The following is a 19,115-nucleotide window of genomic DNA, read 5'->3' on the forward strand; positions in this document are numbered from 1 at the left end:
CACACAGAGCTGCAGTAGCAGACACATCTCTACATGTTCAGAGGAGACTGTGTGAATCCGGCCGTTATGGTCAAATAGCTGCTGAGAAACCACGACTAAGGAAAAGCAACAAGAAGAGATTTGTTTGGATGGACATTAGACCATCTGTGCTTTGGTCTGATGGGTCCAAATCTGAGATCTTTGGTTCCACTCACTGTGTCTTTGTGCGACGCAGAAAAGGTGCACGATGGTCTCTACATGCATGGTTCCCACTGTAAAGCATGGAGGAGGTGTGATGGTGTGGGGGGGCTTTGTCACACTGTTGGGGATTTATTCAAAACTGAAGGCACGCCAAGGCAATGGCTCCCAGATTAAAATACAGAGCAATTCTAGGATTTCTGTATTTCATCTAACACTGAATTCAGGATGTTAATATTATTATTTTTTCTGAGCGAGGAAGATCACACACTCAGATTCAGGGTACTTTTTTTCTCCACCTTCCGATGAAGCAAAGGGGGAATTTGTAGCAGATCGCTTAGCTCATATGAAAGGATAAACGGGGCGCCGCTAGCTCTTGCTGAATAGGAATTCATTCAAGTGCACTAGAAAAGGTCTACCTCAAAAGCCATCTGCTTAATTCAAAGCATTAAAGCCACTTTTAAAGCCATAATGCTTGATGGCTTTCTTCATGTGTTAGTCCATTAACCAAGGCTGTAAATGGATGAGTTTATTTGGGCAGGGAGATGGAGGAGCGGGTCTGCTTGATGGCAGAGCTGCTGGTGGAAATAGTGTGTGTGTGTGTGTGTGTGTGTGTGTGTGTGTGTGTGTGTGTGTGTGTGTGTGTGTGTGTGTGTGTGTGTGTGTGTGTGTGTGTTGGGGGGATCTTGTGTTTCACTGTTCTCTGCAGGCATCTTGTCAAGTTAGTAATGAAAATGCCCTGCTGAGAGTTGTTCCCAGTGTTTTGCAGAAAAAGATGATGTGAAAGCACATGAGCTGACATCCCAGCCACCCCAAATGGCCCATTGTGAACATGAGGTAGAAAACTGCCCATAGTATATACGATAACCTGAGGGCCTTTAGGCCCCGTGATGAGGCTGACGACAGAACAGGGTTATGACTGAGTTACAAAACCTAAGGAAATTTAAAGGAGATGGGTGGCAGCAAACTGCAAAAAGAGGAGCATGTGAGATTTAAGGTCCTTTGGACAAAAAACACAATTAAAGAAGGCGAGAGAGAAGTGATTGGAAAAGGAAAAACGTAGCAGAACGGGAGCAGCAGCGACATTACATCTGTGGCTGAAAACAGATGATTTCCCATTTAACACCCCATTGGGTTCACTGTTATCCTGGGTCCTGTCTGGCACTGTGATGGCACCAGTGCTTTCCTTCTGTTTCACAATAACAACCCTCAAACCATCCGCACACAACAACAGAAAACCAGCGTCTATAAACCCTCCCCACTGTTCACCTACTGTACTGTTCAATATACCCACCACAGAGGCTTCCAGGACACTATTAGACAGCCTGCAGGATACTGGGTGGAAGGTGGAAATGGGATTCGAGTGGAATGATGTCCAAATAACAACAATCTACCACCCACACCTCTTTCTATAGGTAGAGTAATGGACCACAATAGACTCAATGGGAGGCATTGTCAACATGTTTTTTTCATGGGGTAAATGATCAGACAGCAGAGTGGTGAGGATGATCTCTGTTTCACTGAGAGATGGGACACGATCACGAGGACAGAGAAAGGGAGTCAAATTATTCATTCAACCTCGATTCCTTAGTGGGGCTTCAGCTAACGCTGGGCTGCCCCTAATGAAAAGGGCATTAGGGGAATTTCAATTTGAATTTTATTTATATAGCACCAAATCACAATAGCAGTCGTCTCGAGGTGCTTTATATTTTAAAGTAAAGACCCTACAATGGTACAGAGAAAACCGAACAATAAGACGACCCCCTATGAGCAAGCACTTTGCCGATATTGGGAAACAAAAACTCCCCTTTAAAAGGAATAAACAGGCTGGGGGAGGGGCGGCCATCTGCCGTGCCTGGTTGGGGGTGAGGAGAAGAAGACAAGATAAAGACACACTGTGGAAGAGAGCCAGAGATTAATAACTAATGATTGAATGCAAAGTGGTTTTTGAACACATAGCGAGTGAAAAAAGTAAAGGAACATTGCATTGTGGGAATCCCCCTGCAGCCTGCACCTATTGCACCTGACTCAGTCATAACCGTATGCTTTGTCTTTAAGCATAATCTTAAAAGTAGAGATAGTGTGTGTCTCACGAATTTAAAAGGGAGCCAATATAGGAGAAATATGCTCTCTTTTTCTAGTTCCTGCAGCATTTTGAATCATCTGAAGACTTCACTGATTGTTTTTGGTCTAGCCTAGAAGTAATTTTATTTACTTTATTTAACCTTTATTCATACTTGTACTCCCATTGAGACCTGTTCCAGGCAAACATGTTAAAATTACAACAATAAAAGAAACTATAAGAGTCATGTCAAACACGAGAATAATTTCCCAGAGATGATTTCACAAAAACATTTATAAAAACATTTGTGAAATCAGTTGAGAGAGCTTCAAATCCTTCTGTAATGTATTCCATGAAGACGGGGCAGAAAGGGAGAAAGCAACCTTCCCAAAGCTCCTTATGAACTGAAGGAACGATGTCCTGAGACCACAGCCTATGACCAAACTGTGTAACATGTACTCTATAAATAAGAAGGCAGTGAACCAGAAACTGATTTATAGATAAAATGATACCAATGAACCATCCTGTGTAAGACCAATGGGGACCAGTCAACCAGAGTATATAGAGTACAGTGGTGTGTTACAGGTTTACAGCCAGTTATAAATCTCAATGCCCCATGATAGACAGAATCCCTCTGATGAAGAGTGTGAGCGGAGGTGTGTATGTAAATGTCATTGTAATCCAGGATGGGTAAAAAATGGCAGCAACAAGTCTTTTCCTCAAGCTCAACTTCAGCCTCAGTTTCTTTAACAGACGGTCAATCTGTGGCTTAAAGGAAAGCTTGTCATCAGTCACAATACCGAGCTATTTGTTTGAAGCCACAGTTTCAGTAGAAATACCCTGAGCTGATACAAGAGAGGGAAGTACAACTGGACTTTGGTTTTTTCTGCACTTCAGTTCCAGCTGAGACCGAAAACTATCAAAGCTAGCTGTAATTGTTTGAAAATCATATCGATGGTACGAGTACAACAATACATATTTGGATCATCTGCATAAAAATGTACAGATGCATTTAGTTTTCGTCCCACAGCGATAATAAAGTTCGCCCCAGGACCGAGCCCTGCAGCACTCCATTAGTGACATTTAAAAAGCTGGAAGAAAGACCACTGAGCTGTACTGTTTACGGTCTCATAGACAATTAGAGAAGCAGCCAACTGCTTGGTCTGAAGGCCTATTCCCAGTAATCTCTGACACAAAATGCCACGCTCTATTGTGATTGAGAACTTTTTGGGAAGCAGTTACAGTGCAGTGCAGTTTCCTAAAACCAGATTGGAAGTGAGATAAAATACCATGTTCATGCAGATAACGTTGAAGTTGATTATTTACTATAATTCAGAGAACCTTTGTGTGAAATGAACAGACCCCACGTAGCCTCAGGTGAGAGTTTCTCTGGTGTCAATACGTTTTTCTTTCTTTCTGACATCAGGAGGTTCACTCCACATCCACTCCACACTTAAAAAGGTAGAGTCTGAGTGCCCTGCCAGCCACCCTAACACTGCCCCTCGAGCCCACTGCACCACCCCTCCACTGCAGTGGAACCAGAGACCACACCCCCACCACACTAAGCTAAGATACCATGATTGGAAATTGGTTTGTAATTGTTAACCATTGAAGAATCACCACCTTTCAGTAGGGGATTAGAAAGGCGCACTTCCACATCTCTGCTAAAGTGTTCTGTAGTACAGAAAGATTAAAAGTATAAGACCCTGGCTCAGCTATGATGTTTGCAGCCAGGCGCAAGAAGAAAGGAGAGAGATTTTCAGAACAGGCCGACTGTTTTTGTCAAGGCTCTTCAAAGCCTTACATCCCTCTTCTACTGTAAAGGGTGTAAAGGAAACAGTATTAGCAACCGGGGCACTACGAGCAGAGCTGTATGTGAGAGGTTTACCATCAGATACTGCGCAAAACAAAAGAGAAATGCATGAACTAGTTTTTCAGCGTCACTCTGAGACAGGATATTTCTAACTTTAGAGATGTTGCACAAATGGAAGAAAGCAGTCTTACATATGTGTTTAATATGTGCATTGAAGGACATGTCCTGGTCAAAAATGACTCCAAGGTTCCTCACAGTGTTACTGGAGGCCAAGGTAATGCCATCCAGAGTAAGAATCTGCTTAGATACCATATTTCTAAGCGTTTCAGGGCCGAGTACAATAACCTCAGTTTGATCTGAATTAAGAAGCAGAAAGTTAGCGGCCATCCAGGTCTTTATGTCTTTAAGACATTCCTGCAGTTTAATTCATTGGTGTGTGTTATCTGGCTTCATGGACAGATAGAGCTGGGTGTCATCTGCATAGCAGTGTAAATGTATGCTATGTCTTCTAATGATGCTGCCTAAGGGAAGCATGTATAATGTAAACAGCAGTTTTAGGTTTCCCCCAGTGTTGCCTGCTTGACTTAATCCTTGTTTGCTGTGTCGCCAAGTGGGCAAAAATGATTACAGTTTGAAATGACACGACAGTTCCTCCTCACTGTCACCCAGCCATCCTATTTTACCGGCCGCTTGGGACAGTCTGCGGGGGGAGAGCGAACGGTGGCGACACTACTGTCAGCGACTGCAGGGGCCTGGCTACCTAAAGGTTTTCTCTGTATTTATTATATTCTGTATATTTCCTCATTCAAAATAAAAATAATCCGTAGGTAATATTTAATATGCAGTGCAATAATAAATCCAATCTCATTGCACTGGTGATGCCAAAAGGTAGTCACTGAAAAGTGTCTTGCATTTTTATCTTTCTATTAGGCTAAAATTAGTTTTTCTTCCTCTATATCCTGATTATAGAAAACATGTTTTTCTCATTCCAATATGTAGACAGCACCCACCAGATACAAAGCTGAGGGAATGGGTGTGTGGGATGATAAGGGATGGCAGCCGACCGGAGGTAGACATGGTAGGACATGGTTAGGGTCTGGCACCAGTTCTGGGTGTTGGTAATGAGGCACAGTGGCAGTCTTGGCCTGCTTTGGGAGTGTTTGCCAAACAAAAAGTGTTAACTCAATTAAGGGCCATACTTCTCCCAGGAAGAACGGAATAGTAAAATTATCCTTACTCGTTAAACCTGACGCTTAATTTCATTCAATTATTAGTTTTGATCCCAAGGACCCGCAGGCTAATTGTTTCTCCGTGTGCCTCTCCCTCCCTCTTTCTACCTTCTGCTTAGTTTGCAGTGACAGAAAAAATCTGTTCCATCAGTGCTACTAAATGGCTTCATCAGGGAGAAGCTGTGAGCTCCCTCTGCTTCAGAGGCTGTTGCTGTATTCATCCAAACAGCATCGTGCAAATTTGTAATATGAGTCTAAACTCTGTGAGGCACATAATGTGTTGAGGAGACAAAACCCCCAAACATCAGAACGCACACAATATGTTCATATGTTGTATCCTAATCTAAGATGGAACTTTCATTCAGTGGAAATGTTTAGGTACTGACAACTCGTTGGTTACATTTGCAGTTAAATTCTTTCACTCCGACTGTGCTCTGCTGCTAAAGTGAGATTATCATTGTCAGCTTACTTTATTCAGTGTGGTTAGAGGATGAGGAAAGCTTTAAATAAGTCTTCTGTTTATAACTGTATTTGTGATAGTAGTCGCTTATGTTGTCCACATAAAAATGAATTGTGCAGTTCTGAGACCCAGTGCTTTATTTAAAGATCAGTGTGTTTTTCCTGAAAAGTCATTTTGAATGCACTCAGATGCAGGCGTGTACATGATGCCCTGACCTACATCACATGCTCTATATGCCTGCAGAAACTTCACAGACCACAATTTTCCCAACAAAGTCCCAGGCCAGAGTCTACAATCTTCCAGCCCGGAGAAAAGCTTAACCAGAGGATTAGTGTTTCCAATTTGTGTATTGAAACTTGCATCATTGTTTCTATTTAATCAGGTATTTGTTTCAGACTGACAGCAATAAGAATATTCACACTGTTTACTTTACAAAGAAAATGGATTAAAAAAAATAATAGTCGATATCAGCAACTGTAGTAATCTTGCAGAAGACAATGGATGAAGACTCTGCTGAATGGAGAAATAATAAAAAAATTCTATTAAGAATGCTAATACGTTTAAGGTGTCACAGAGCTGTTTCCTCTGAGGTGAAAGATTTAGTCCACAGTGTGCCTAACACGGCTCTAATATGATCTGTTAGTGCTACTGGTGTATTTCTGTTATTTTCTGTTATGGAAATGTTATGAAAATATTCCGGAGATAAGATCCAATCAGAACTAATGAAGCTGTTTAGAAAGGCGGGACAAGTTTGGAAGTGCTCTCCTTGTGCAGTAAGCTTAGATGGGCACATCTAAACTTTACAGTTCTAGTCTAGAAGTTCCTCCATGTTTCACATAAAAACATGACAAAATGTCAATTTACAACTTTTATGGGGCTTTTAAATTAATGATCTCCCCCACTCTATAAATAAGAAGCAGTGAAGGAAAAGACTACACTGGTGCCATACGTATACGTCCTTGTATATATACACTACCGTTATTTATTGCAATTCAAGTAGTTCAAGTCCAATGAGTAGCTTGAAATAGTACAAAGGTAAACGGTGAACTGCCAGAGATTAAATAACAGACATATTTACCCAAAATTGAAAAAAAGGTCCAACCCCCTCTGTCTGCATAGAAGCAGTGCTGGAGCACACTGTGGTACCAGACCCTCGTGAGCATCAGTTGAACATTATTGTACTGCAGAAAGTAGTGTGTTGGTACAGAAATGGTGACAACAAGGCGATTAACAATGGAAGAGAGACAGACCATCATAACACTTATGAATGTAGGTGTGTCCTACAGAGAAACTGCAAAGAGTGAGTCCAGTTTCCTTCATCATCCAAAGGCTCAGAAACAAACTGTGACAGGAGGGGGTCTGCAGACCCAAAGACACGACTGAATCAGTTACAGTGTGATGGCGGCTCACAGGACAACACCTTCAAGCAGCTTAATCGTGGTCGTAGTGAGAAGTCTCAGTTTCATCTGTGAAGAGAAGACTTCCTGCTGCAGGTTTGACAGGACGAGCTGCAGCAACATCACAATAAGACAAAGAGGCTTGGCTGGGCCATAAACTCCACCACTGGACTACTCTCAGCTCTCAGCGAAGGCGGTCGCACTTTTCTCCTCTCCTCCTCACCCTTATCTTCCCTGCTTAGCCTCTATGTCCTTGTCTTGTCTTGCGTGCATTACTTTCCCTGGAACAGCCTCTCACTGTCGTTCTCTAAACCTAAAAGAGAATTATGGATTTGATCAACTGGTCCCTGAGTGCTATTGACACCCTTTTCTCAACGAGAAGTCGGGGCTCGGGAGAGCCTGAGTGCCCTGGAGGGACTTTCCCTGCCGGTTACACGATGGACGGGTGGCAGAACTGGAGGACCGTGTGCCTGGCGGGACTGTCGATCGAGGACGCTGAAGATATCTACCTATTCGGAACCATGATAACAGGGTTCATGCTGATCGGCGTTGGCCTAGCCCTGCTTTATCGGAGAAATAAGAGAGCGGAACCGGCTGTTCAAACCCCCACATGGCTGCCCGCTGGATTCGAAGCGCGGGCACGAGGTGCGACCTCTCACAACGAACGTAATATGGTCAACACCTTGGAGACGCTTACTGCTGCTGTGAAGGCTCAAAACAACACCATTGAGCGTATGAGGGGAAACATCAGAGAAAGGCCTGCTCAAAATGACACCCTTGAGCGACAGTTGGAAAACATCGCAGAACGGATCACTGCAGTTGTGAAGTCTCAGAATCAAAAGACTGACAACACCTTGGAACTGAAGTTTGATACCATCATGGGGAGGCTCGCAGCTCTTCAACGCGAAGTTGAGGGACCTGTCTCAGAGTGCTAAAATTCGAGCTGCTCACAAAACAGAAATTAACAATATTCAACATTCGGACACCACGGCGCCAGCTGCAGGCCCAAGGCTGGAGCCCACCAAAACAACTCCCTGATAACGACTGTGTGATGACTATTCTTCCCGTCCCATGAAGGCCACCTGGGTTGGCTGGCAGACTGTTTACTTAGCCTGATAGAGCGAAGGACACTGTCTCCGCTGAACTCTGGACACGCACACACGTACACTTACACTGATAAGCACACACTCATCCCCCCTCCCTTCCAAACGCCTTCGATGCTTGTTTCCTGAAGGGGCAGCACGGCGGGTCTGTGTGCCGCGCTGGAATGGTAGCGCTGTGCAGGGTGGCTGCTGTGTTCGCTTCGGATTACTCCTCAACCCCCACCCACCCCTGTGGCTTGTCATGTCTTCACAATGTTGTGCTGTGGACATTTATGTGCTTCTTGTGCAGAGGAGTTTTTTTGGTTTCCTGTTCTCATGCTGTCCTACCATGGAAGCATAGCATGAGTAGGGGTCTCTTTTTTTCCTCTTGTACTTTCCCCAGTGTAGTGTACATTTCAATGTTTTTTTCTGATTCTACCAATCTCTGACCTGTATCCCCATGTAATGTTTGTGCTATATGTGTAAGGTCGGGGGGGGGTCCTATTTCACTGCAGGGCAACCTGCATGTGACGAATAAAGCTTTGATTGATTGCAGACTGGAAGGTCTTATGGACTGATGGATCAGAATTTGGAATCTTTGGTTCATCACACAGGTTCTTTGTATGCCATCAAGTAGGTGAAAGGACGGTTCCACAGTGTGTGGCATCAAGTGTACAACATGGAGGAGGACGTGTGATGGTCTGGGGCTGTCTGCTGGATCCAGGGTCGGTGACTTGGACAGAGTGAGAGACACCCTGAACCAAAGCAGCTACCACAGCATTCTAGAGTGCAATGCATTACTCTCTGATATGCATCTATCTGTCAGGGGTTCATTCTATAGCAAGATGATGACCCAAAACATGAGTCCAAACTCTGCCAGAACTACCTCAGGAACAAAGAACAAGATGGTGAGCTTGAAAACACGAAGTGTCCAGCACAGAGTGTCAGAAATATGATCCAGGATGAAAACAAAGATCCATAAGTACAACAGGATATGGCCAGATGTATGGCCAGAAGGACAGGCCCCTACACAGCATATAGAAGATAGATGAAGTGGCTGATATCTACCAGTGGCTGGACAAATCTGGACTGAAAGACAGCACAGAGACACTAATCATGGCAGCACAGGAACAAGCTCTGAGCACAAAATATTTGCAAAGATGGAGCCTGTGTTTGACTGTGCCGCTGCCTTCGTCTGTGTGTTTGTTTACTTTATATGTTATGCAAGCGTTCTTGCTACAGTTTTGTCCGATGTCATCTCCCTTCGGATTTATGATCGCCATGCATTACTGGTGATCAAATCTGCTATGGATAACTTTCAGAGTCAACGATACGACGCTGTTTTCCCACCTCCGCTTGAGCGCGACGCAGCACCCGGTTCACCTCCACTCTTGCCGGTCAGCTCAATTTTGCTTCAGAGGCCTCGTCGGAGGAAGCGGCGGAAGAGAGCCGGCTTTCTTGTCCTGCTCCGTTGTCTTCGGAAAGAGGCAGATCTTCGGGGGCTTTATTCCTGGGCTGCTAGCGGTAAGATCCGCCTGAGACTTGTTGGAGCTGGATTAATCCCCACAACCCACTGTGTTTACCACCCAGGCTTCCACCTAAAAGCATGGAAAGCAATGCCTCATTGCGGCAGGAACCCTGTTTTGCTGCGCAGCTTACCGCATAGTACGAACTCTGTTCCTGGAAACTCTACCCCTGTCCTGGTGGGACACTCTACGGAGACCGCTCTCTTAAGGGTCTATAATGATCTACTAATGGCATCTGATGCAGGAAATTGTTCTGTGATCATTTTGCTAGATCTTAGCGCAGCCTTCGATACCATCAACCACAAAATCCTACTCAACAGGCTGAAGGTTCTGGCTGGTGTATCTGGCACCGCCTTAGACTGGTTTTCTTCCTACTAATCAGACAGGACCTTTTCTGTTAGGACTGATAGGTTCTCCTCTAACACTGCTGCCCTAACCTGCGGGATTCCACAGGGTTCAGTTTTGGGACCATCATTATTTTCTTTTTATATGCTTCCTTTAGCTGCATTATTCAGTCTTTTAGTGACCTGTCTTATCATTTCTATGCCGATGACATTCAGCTGTATATGTCCTTTAAGCCTCATCAGCTGGATAGGCTGTCCACCCTAGTCCAGGCTTTAACTCAAATCTCTGATTGGCTTTCTAACAATTACCTTGTTTTAAACATGAACAAGACAGAGACTATGATCATAGCTCCTCCTGATCTATATTCTAAAATCCGTCCAGTTCTTGCCCCTTTCTGTTCTTCTGCTGAGCCAAATATTCAAAATCTTGGAGTAATATTTGACTCTTCTCTGGGCTTTGACTCACACGTAAAATCTCTGTCTCGTTCCTGTTTCTTTCATTTAAGGAATATTTCTAAACTGCGACATATGGTCTCCTCAGCTGAACTGGAAAAAATTGCCCATGCATTTGTGTCATCGCGTTTAGATTATTGTAATTCCCTGTTTACCAGCTTGGATAAATCATCTTTTTCTCACCTCCAAGCTATACAAAACGCAGCAGCCAGACTACTAACTCGCTCTAGCAAGCAAGCTCACATCATCCTATTTTATGTTCTTTACATTGGCTCCCAATAGATTTTAGAATTTGTTTTAAAATCATTGTTTTAACGTACAGAGCACTAAATGGCCCCAGATTATTTATCCAAGCTTCTCACAAAATACACTGCTGCTCGCCGTCTCCGCTTACAGACTCAGAGTTTGTTGGTTGCTCCCAGAACACGTCTGAAGACGAAAGAGAATAGAATTGAAAAAAATGGTAAATAGCCTGTATTTATATAGCGCTTTACTAGTCCCTAAGGACCCCAAAGCGCTTTACATATCCAGTCATCCACCCATTCACACACTGGTGATGGCAGCTACATTGTAGCCACAGCCAACCTGGGGCGCACTGACAGAGGCGTGAATTAGAATAGAATTCAACTTTATTGTCATTGCACATGTCACAGGTACAGGGCAACGAAATGTAGTTTGCATCCATCCAGAAGTGCTTTAGCCATGATATAGATATATTACAATATATATTAGCAATAATATAGATATGTAAGTATATTACAGAAATGGGTCTATTGTAATATGTACACGGTATGAGGTATGTTATAAATATGCTATAACTATAAGTATGTACAGGCTGTAGTGAGTACAAGCTATGTACAGGCTATGAACAGGATATAAATATGAAAAACTATACAGAATATGAAATAAATAACTTTACAGAAATATAAGATACACAGCTATACAGAAATGGGAACTATGCAAGTTGTAAACAGTTATAGAATTAAAAATTATCGTGTGATTATTTACACAGAACTATACAGTAGTGCAGTTAACCCTTTACAGCCGATCGGAGCGGGCACGCTCTGTTTTGCGTAACTATTTTTAAATCCCGGTAGCACTGCAACCACGTAAGCTAGCGCAAAAAATTTTTTTGCATATGAAACCGGAGGAGTTGTACTCACATCTTATGCCATCAGCTTGTCCTAGGTCACGGTTTCCTTCCACATAAAGCTTTGCAAAAACTGCATAAAAAGCGCTTGCAGGAACAAAAACATAATATTCCAGAAACACGCTGTGCCGGTCCGATCAGCTGTTCATAACACTTCCTACGTTGGAATAGACGTCAGCGCGAACTTTTGCATTTCCGCCATTACCTGCCCGAAACCGGAAGTGACGTCAATTTCGCGGAAATGTAGTCTTTTTTTACTATCAGGCCCTCAGGGCCTATACTCGTCTTTTTAAAAGTTATCTTTGACTTTATGACTTTCTGTGTCGTTTCTGGGATGCTTAGGACTCATACTGCACTGCTGGAAATAGTTTATTTTGATGCATATGCTGCTTTTTTGCAAATTTGCAGTATAATATTTATTTTCGTTTTTCCTGCAGTGTATAAAAATTGGTGTATTTCAAAAATAAAACTATGAAGACACTCAAAATAAATTTCCTGTGGTGGGAAACTATTTTGTGCAACTTTTTTGTATTTACAGTTTTGAGGGATAAGCCTCTTAAATTTCTCTAACTAGAAATATATGTTAAAAAAGCAAAAACGATTTTCAATTTTTTTTGTAGTTTATTGCACTTTTTTGCAATTTATGTAATTACTATGCACTTAATGAATACATATTATTAAAATCTGGGCTATAATGGTTGTATTGATGTATAGCAACTTCAAATGCTCCCAAAAATGGCTCCACAGCAGGTAAAAATATAATATAAGCTCTGGCGGACTTGGTTCTATGGTAGGTCTTAAAGGGTTAAGAGGCTATATAAAGTGCTGGTGGTTGTGAGTGGTGGTTCAGTCCATGTTATTATTGTGTGTTTGAGGGTACAGTTGTCCATTGTGGGTGTAGGTGGTTGTGGGTGTGTGTATGTCCAGTCCATGAGTTTAGTGTGGGTCAGATGTCAGGAGGCAGAGTTCAGGAGTCTGACAGCTGTGGGGAAGAAGCTGTTCCGGTACATGGTGGTCTTAGTCCGGAGGCTCCTGTAGCGCCTCCCAGAGGGCAGGAGGGTGAAGAGTCCATGTGATGGGTGACTGGGGTCTCTGATGATTTTCCCAGCCCTTTTCAGACACCGCTTCCTGTAGATGTCTTTTATGGCAGGAAGTGGTGCTCCGGCGACGCGCTGGGCAGTTTTCACGACCCTCTGCAACGCCTTCCGGTCCGAGGCAGAGCAGTTCCCGTACCAGACTGTTATACAGTTGGTCAGGATGCTCTCAATGGTGCAGCGATAGAAGTTCACCAGGATGTCTGAGGACAGGTGGTTCTTCCTCAGAGTCCTCAAGAAGAAGAGGCACTGGTGAGCCTTCTTGACCAGCTTGGAGCAGTTGGTCGTCCAGGTGAGATCCTCGGAGATGTGGACTCCCAGGAACTTGAAACTGCTCACACGCTCCACAGCCATCCCCTTAATGTGGATGGGTGGATGTGGGTCAGCATTCCTCCTGTAGTCCACGATGAGCTCCTTGGTCTTCTCGATGTTAAGCAGCAGGTTGTTTGTGTCGCACCACTCAGCCAGACGATCCACCTCCTCCCTGTAGGCGGCCTCATCGTTGTCACTGATGAGGCCAATCACCGTGGTGTCATCTGCAAACTTAATCATGGTGTTAGAACCATCAGCAGGTCTGCAGTCGTGGGTGAAGAAGGAGTAGAGGAAAGGGCTCATCACACAGCCTTGTGGTACACCGGTGTTCATTGTGATGGGAGATGAGCGGCGGTTATCCAGCCGGACATGTTGGGGCCGGTTGGTCAGGAAGTCCAGTAACCATTTGCAGATGAGGGAACTGATGCCCAGGTCTGTCAGTTTCTTAATGAGTTGTGAGGGGTGGATTGTATTGAATGCTGAACTGAAGTCTATAAACAGCATTCTGGCGTAGGTGTTGTTGTTGTCCAGGTGTGAGAGGACAGAGTGCAGTGCGATGGAGACTGCATCCTCTGTGCTCCTGTTCTGGAGGAATGCGAATTGGTGGGTAAATGGTAAATGGCCTGTATTTATATAGCGCTTTACTAGTCCTTAAGGACCCCAAAGCATATTTACATATCCAGTCATCCACCCATTCACACACTGGTGATGGCAGCTACATTGTAGCCACAGCCACCCTGGGGCGCACTGACAGAGGCAAGGCTGCCGGTGATAGGTTTGTAGCTTGAACCCATCTGCTGGAACGTTGAAGACAATATAATTACACTGCAAGCAAGACACAAGTAGGCAAACTTCTTCATGGTACTCGTGCACGGGAGAGAACCAGACAAACGCCGTTCCTTCGCTTGACCCCAGTAGCTCTCGTCCGTTCTCCCGTATCACTGTCCTTTTATTGAGGTTACATGAATATGCATAAGTTCATTAACATATGACGTCTACATACACACAAAGAGTACCTTGCCTGTGTGTGTGTGTGTGTGTGTGTGTGTGTGTGTGTGTGTGTGTGTGTGTGTGTGTGTGTGTGGGGACTGCTGATCAAAGGGTCAAACATCCTTGGTCAGGAAGAGGGTAGCCTCCCCCTCACCCTAGATGGTTCATCCTAGATAACACGGTGAGGAAGTCCTGCAGTTCATCTAAACAAAGAGCACTTAGACTAGAACAGACGCAACTACGTTAATCCTACCATAAAATAATAAGACACGGTATGACCTCTCATGCTCCCAAAGTGCTGTCTAATACACACAAAGTTTGCAGACTATCAAGGATCAAAACCTCTACCAATCTACAACTAATTACAAAACTCTAAGCATATATAAGTAAATATTTCTAAGCATAAATGACAATCAACAATACAAATCTAACATTTCCCCCCTTTTTGACCTTTATGCCTGAAAAGTTCCCAGGTATGAATACCTCATGTCTGACAGTTTCAATGCAAACATTTTTATACTCAGCATATGTCAAATCACCCTAAATTACTGAAAAGGTACACAGTTCAACAAATGTATTAGCAGTTATCCCATTCATTGAGCTCATCTCATGGCAAACTGCATCTTACGAGCAAACAAAGAAATTGTTAATTTAATAGTGAAAATAAAAAAGTAACATTTTCAAAAACATCTCAGCTTGGTAATGCTTCCTCCAGGTGTGCACATCACATGCCTCTCTGCAGAGTGGTTTGAGTTCTGCAGGGCGTCATGAATGTCTCTTCCAGTTGTTTCCATCGTTGTCCATAGGACCAGAGTCCAAATGTATGTAGAATAAACATTCAAACATACCAGTTGGTTTTGTTGTTTGTCAACATGGTTCTCAGCTATTTCCAAAGCTGCAGACCTCTCAGCACTCTAGTTTTATGGCCTCCCATTACCTCACTTCAGGCCTTCGTCCTGTGAGGGGGATATTTATGACTCCTTCATTGTCCTTCATTGTCCATACTCTGCAGAAAACACCTCTGTGGAAAGGGTGCAGGGTTGTCTTACTGCTATTATGATCCCAGCAGCCTTCAGAGTGTCATCGTATGCACAGTACAGTGGCACAGCGTTAGGTGATGTTCATAGGAAACTGCTGTTATCACCACCATAGCTTCTGGTTCCTGTGCTTTTCACAGAATCATGATGTCATCCTCGAACTCCTTCTACGCTGTCGATGGAGCTTGGCACGCTCCTCATCCCCTGAGTGTTTATGTTCCAACGCTGCTGAAGGTTTAAGGCAGAGCACGTCGTACACCTTAGTCGTCTTCCTCAGCGTCAATATTGAATCTTTCATTGTATTTAAAATCTTGCTGTGGGAAGTCTCCTCTTGATTTCCTGGAAGCTTAGTAGCACAGCTCTCTGTGTGATGTCTGCTGTGCTGAAGATGATCTCTGATCCTCCTGAAGCCTCTCTCCCATCTTGTGGACGATCCTCTCCTCTATTTTGCAGGCAGTTTCATGGTCCTTGCTGTGGCTCCAAGGTCTGATTTCATGATGGGCCCCAACCAGCTTGATCTTTGACCTCAACCACTGCCTGGTCCTGTCAGCTATGCGCTTCTCACTGGGCCTCTGAAGATTTCTCAGGAGATTACTGCTGCACCTGTATTTCCTTGCTAGGAAGACAAACTATTTGGAGAGTATGTCAACAATCATCAAACCACATTCTTTAGTTCAGTGAACTTCACTTATAGGCCATCAAAGCCTCATCTGAACATGGGTGCACCACTTGCATAGGTTTAATATTTGTAAATAAAACGGCTAATCACACAAATCACTGCAACAATAATAAAAAACATTGTTTAATGTTAATCCTTGGACCCCTCTTCTTGACGCATGGACACACCCATGCGTCAACTCACCAAACCTGGATTCCAGTCTTAAAGAAAAAGATTAGCTAGATCATATCCCAGGCAACATCAGGGCATCTCCTCCCCTGGAGCAGCACCACCCTGGACCCATAATCCTGCAATGAAAATGTTAGTGTGCTTTGCATATTAAGTTTGCTTAACACCTGGCTCTCCCAGGAGCCTGCATACACACCATCATGGCCTGGAAAACAAAATCTGGAAGTAAAATCAAACTTCATACCTGTAAACAATTGTATCATAAGGACAAGAAGCATTCAACATCAGCAAGACAAGTGTCATGTGCAGGTTTTCTCAAATCAGTAAACTACAATTATTTTCATAAGTCGCCTCAGACATGGATCATCCCATGTACTCAGGCAACATTAATGTAATCGGTGACTGCTCTTAAGCAAAGTCACTCCACTTATATATTACTATGGGCTCAAAAGTGGCCAGCTAATGAGCCCATATCAAACTATCCCAGAAACACTGTATCTCTTATTTGTTTTACTCATGTCACTTGTCCGTTTCAGCTGAATCTTCCACAGCATTCTCAAAGAAACTAACATTAGCAATACACATTGACTGTAGTCAGACAGAGGTCAGACACAGGTCAACAGGTTCCAGAGGTGCCATAAAAACACCATAAAGTCAACCCTAGCTGTGGAAAGAAGTAACACCAGTTCTCAACACAGGAAATTTCACACAGGTTATTCACATTATCAAAGTAACCTTCACATTTTCCCATCAACACAATGCAACAGCATCACCACTCATAACCTGTAAACACAGTTTTCCTCACACATAAACCCAGAAATCCTGTAGTAGGAAAAAACATCAACCAGTTGTCCTGGTATAAATCGCATCATCAATTCACATGAAGAACTGGCATGCTGTAAGAAAAGAAAATGCAAATATTAGCGCTTGCGCAGGCGTATGCATACTTTGTCACAGTTATCTCTGTGAGCAACTCAAGCCTATGAATAACACACCTGATAAATGCACAGACACAGAAAATGGCATTTAAAAGGTTAAATCATCATGCAACCTCGAGTGTTGCTGTCATCTTTCTGCTCCTGTAAAAGGAAACACATGGGTTCATCTGCACCTTTGTCAGGTGGGGGTTAGCTTCACACAATCATGTTCAGTCAGTCAGTCAGTTATTTTAAAATTCTTACTCATTCACTCAGTGGTTCCTTCTTTTGCTAATTGTGGAAATTATCATCGCATTCGTTTCCACGCTCAGCAAAACGACATTATTTCAAAAAGAAAAATAATTTAGACTGGATTTCCTCGTTGAATCCTTTTTGGGGGGGACTCTCATTTCCTAATTGTCCCAAATAAGTGGCTTTCTCCTGAACCCATTTTAAATGTGGAGAAACTCACTTGCAACAATTTTCTTGACGACGTGTAACGCTTTTAATTCCCGACTTGCAGATCTGCTCAAAGAAAAGAAATTCACAAGCAAAAATCAGTGCTTGTTCAAAAATGAAAAATAAAAAATAACAGAGATTATCAAACCAAACTCTCAGTGCACTGTGAAAGTATCAAAATAAAAAGGCCTTGTTAAGTCATGACACAAACTCCTCATCATCTTCACAACAGGAGAAGAATCATCAGCTAGATTCACTCCAAACCAACCATCAGCTGCACAACACACAACATAACCCTAATGTCATATTAGCTATGAGTTTAATCACCCGGTCTGTGCTCTTCACTCATTTAAGCCACAGATCTATTTTATTCAATTTTTCCTTTTTCCCTTCATCATAAAACATGTGACATGCTGTCATGCACTTCACAAAAGACGTTTGTTCTGATGTATTCAGAGTTGTGTATCTAAATACAGGATTCACTCGCACATCAAAACAGGAAACTCAGTGTTTTAGAGTCTCCACTCAACACACAACAAACTCCAACACATCTCATTCACTCGTGCTAGAATTCAGTCACCTTTCATCAATCTAAAACCGATCAACTAATTTGCATATCAGCTATTAACCCACTAAGTTGACAGGACGACAGAAAAGCATGTTCAAAATAGTATCACAAAAGACAATTTCCCTCATACAGTAAATTACATGTGCTGCCTCAATCAAGCAGGAAGCTTCTCCCAATTTACCATTTTAACAACTAAATTTATTGTCTGATCACTGGTTGGTCAAACCAGGATCTTTTTTCCCACAAAAGTTAAACTGTTGTCCTGCAACCTGGAGAGTCAATTTTTTTTTATTGGATAAATTCAGTATTTAATAACAAGTGTCTGCTAAATTGACACTATTTTAACACTGATGAAAGATAACAAGCTAATTTTCATTGCATGGGTTTGTGTTATTAGGCAGGTCTAATGCATGTCTGTGGAGCTGCATCTCCAGCAGAGCATGTTCTTAAAGCTGCCTTTCCTACACACTTCTCTGCTATTATTTAATCATTTCTTAACTAATGTGCAGCCAGAGCCTTCTTGAGAGCGGCCACAGACAGGCCGTTGCGCTCCTTGGAAGCGGCCACGGCTTTCACAATCAGCTCGCCCACGCTGAGGCCGACCTTCTTGGGCTTGGAAGTCATCGTCTTCTTCTTCTTGGCCTGAACCTCGGCGCAGGGCGCAGGGCGTGTTTATGATGGAGCCTTTCCCACCACAGCGCTGGCACGTTGAACGCATCATGAAGGGTCCATTTCTTTCATGTCGCTAGCCGCATGTGGCTTGCCCGAGTCACTCAGTCCTTTTTGAGCATTTCAACATGCTGCCGCCGCAGACCCTGGCCTCAGATCCAGCAAGTTTAGCGCGCTGATCTCCAAAAAAGTCCCGAAGGCCAGAAAGACGTCAAATAAGTGCCTCGTGCTGAGAACTCAAACAAAAACTCCTCTTCACGCTGCCATCTTGCTCGCCCCTCCGTGAAATTCAACCAATCAGACAGGAAGATGGGTTTGCTTTCTTCTTCTGCTGCTGTTTATCCACATTGCTGCTGCTTTGCTGGGACTTTTTGTGCTCAGGACTTGCTGCTGTCTCTTTATCATGTTATTGCTTTGGAGCTGCATTTCTTATCTTCAGGGAGGAGTGAGCTCGCTTGTGAGGTTGAGAAACACATGGCACTGTAAATAAGTCAGCCAGAAACTTGGCCTGCATGTTTCCAATGATGTT

At 43.4% G+C, this 19,115-nt stretch overlaps 1 protein-coding gene and 2 long non-coding RNA genes across 3 annotated transcripts in view; 2 read left to right on the forward strand and 1 right to left on the reverse strand.

Moving 5' to 3' along the window:
* The window catches only part of LOC146658377 (uncharacterized), a 38,357-nt gene extending 23,431 nt beyond the window's left edge, over positions 1-14,926 (forward strand). Inside the window, exon 2 of the long non-coding RNA XR_014913703.1 lies at positions 13,875-14,926. This is a non-coding gene — a long non-coding RNA (uncharacterized LOC146658377). The remainder of the gene's footprint in view (positions 1-13,874) is intronic.
* grik2 (glutamate receptor, ionotropic, kainate 2) overlaps positions 1-19,115 on the forward strand; it is a 350,655-nt gene that overhangs the window by 155,011 nt on the left and 176,529 nt on the right. The window lies entirely within an intron of this gene.
* LOC146658378 (uncharacterized) lies at positions 14,063-18,418 on the reverse strand. The gene is made up of 2 exons (XR_014913701.1): positions 16,969-18,418; positions 14,063-16,869 (listed from the first exon to the last, which is right to left on the reverse strand). It is a non-coding gene; the product is annotated as an uncharacterized LOC146658378 (long non-coding RNA).

The sequence above is a fragment of the Rhamphochromis longiceps genome, linkage group LG11, assembly GCF_057381845.1.
Source record: "Rhamphochromis longiceps isolate RC_006_pf linkage group LG11, R_longiceps_female_GT1.1, whole genome shotgun sequence".
In the NCBI taxonomy this organism is placed as follows: domain Eukaryota; kingdom Metazoa; phylum Chordata; class Actinopteri; order Cichliformes; family Cichlidae; genus Rhamphochromis; species Rhamphochromis longiceps.